The following is a 2,214-nucleotide window of genomic DNA, read 5'->3' on the forward strand; positions in this document are numbered from 1 at the left end:
TGGAGCTACCTCCAGTATTATCAGGCCCAATATTGCTGCTAACAACTTTGAGATCAAACCTGCCATCATACAAATGATTCAAAACACGGTGCAATTCTGTGGATTGGCCCACGAAGATCCCAATGCACACATTTCTAACTTTTTAGAAATTTGTGACACCTTCAAACACAATGGGGTAAGTGATGACGCCATTAGGTTGAGGTTATTCCCATTTTCTTTGAAGGATAAAGCCAAAGCATGGCTGAATTCATTACCGGCAGGATCAATAGCTACGTGGGACGAAATAGCCAGCCGTTTTCTCTCTAAATATTTTCCCCCTTCTAAAACTGCTAAAATGAGGAATGACATCACTACTTTTTTCCAACAAGAGGGGGAATCTTTATATGAGTCATGGGAATGATACAAGGAGCTGTTAAGGAGAGTTCCTCACCATGGCCTCCCCATTTGGCTGCAAGTGCAGACTTTCTATAATGGTCTTACTGACTCAAATAAGACCATATTAGATGCTGCAGCCGGAGGATCGCTAAATAATAAAACTCCTGAGGTTGCCCATACACTTATTGAGGAAATGGCAGCCAACAACTATCAATGGCATTCGGAAAGAACTCAAACTGGGAAGCAGCAAGGTTTGCATAATGTTGACACTTATACAGAACTATCTGCACAAATAGGAGCACTCAGTAAGAAAATAGATGAAATGCAGATAGCTGCCATGCATGTGCAGCCTCTTAATTGTGAATTGTGTGAGGGAGGCCACATCAGTACAGACTGCCAACTTGGCAATCAGTTCAGACAATCTACTGAACAAGTTGACTATGTCAGCAATTCGTCAAGACAACAGGGTTACCAGAGTCACCATACTTTTCATCCAGGATGGAGGGGACATTCAAACCAGTCCTGGCCAAATCAGCATACTTCCAAGCCGTTCCACCAGACTTATCATCAACCTGAACCAAAATCCAATTTGGAAGAACTGATGACAAAATTTATAGCAGGTGCAGAAACTAGGTTCCAGAACCAGGAAGCCTCAATCAAAAACCTAGAAAACCAAGTGGGGAAATTGGCACAATTAATCTCTTCCAGACTGCCGGGAACTCTTCCAAGCAACACTGAAGTGAATCCACGAGAGCAGGTGCAAGCTATTACCTTAAGGAGTGGAAAAGAGTTGCCTGAGGTAGAAAAGAAGAATTGGGCTGAACCCAAGGTAGAAACAAGCCTTGGGACCAGACAACAGAAGACGAAACAACCAGAAGCACAACAAGGGAAGCACCAACAACCACAAGTTCCATTCCCTAACAGGCTGAAGCAACAAAAATTGGAGAAGGAATTTGGTAAGTTTCTTGAAATATTTAAAAGTTTACATATTAATATTCCTTTTGCTGATGCTTTAGCCCAGATGCCACACTATGCAAGGTTTTTGAAGGAATTATTGGCAAACAAAAGGAAACTGGGAGATGTGGCTACAGTTGCATTAAATGAGGAATGTTCTGCTATCCTTCTGAACAAGCTGCCTCAGAAACTCAAAGATCCAGGGAGTTTCACTATTCCTTGTACCATTGGCAGTTTAAAAATTGAAAAAGCTTTATGTGACCTGGGAGCTAGCATCAATTTAATGCCATATTCTATCTTCAAGAAATTAGGGTTGAATGAACCCCAACCCACTAGAGTGGCATTACAATTGGCTGATAGATCTATTAGACATCCTAGGGGGATCATAGAAGATGTGTTAGTTAAAGTTGACAAATTCATTTTTCCAGTTGATTCCATTGTGTTAGACATGCAAGAAGATGTGGAGGTCCCGCTTATCTTAGGGAGACCTTTCCTGGCTATCGGGAAAGCAATGATTGATGTCCAACAAGGACAACTCAGCCTTAGGATACAAGATGAGGAGATAATTTTTAAAATGTCTAATGCTATGAAACATGCACCCTCTAGTGATGATTCTTGTTTTATGATTGATGCCATTGAATTGACAATTGATGAATGCTTCCAGGTAAGTAGATTAACTGATCCTCTTGAACTCTGCCTCCAGTAGGGAGAACTTGAAGGAGAAAATGAAAAAATAAACCTCATGATAGCATACCTGAACGATAAGCCTCAATTCAAGGGAAAGGGGTTTCTTAAATTAGAGAACTTAGGCAAATTTCCTGGACCATCAGGTAAGCCATCACCCCAAGAACCCCCCACCCTTGAACTGAAGCAATTACCATCCCA

General features: G+C 41.4%; 1 non-coding gene across 1 annotated transcript; it reads right to left on the minus strand.

Annotated features, from left to right (window-relative positions):
* Positions 1 to 331: 331 nt before the first annotated feature.
* LOC148861215 (small nucleolar RNA R71) lies at positions 332 to 438 on the minus strand. The gene has a single exon (XR_016095258.1). It is a non-coding gene; the product is annotated as a small nucleolar RNA R71 (small nucleolar RNA).
* Positions 439 to 2,214: the final 1,776 nt, after the last annotated feature.

This window comes from Nelumbo lutea, chromosome 4 (genome assembly GCF_056320005.1).
Source record: "Nelumbo lutea isolate HS-2025 chromosome 4, American lotus-T2T, whole genome shotgun sequence".
Lineage (NCBI taxonomy): Eukaryota > Viridiplantae > Streptophyta > Magnoliopsida > Proteales > Nelumbonaceae > Nelumbo > Nelumbo lutea.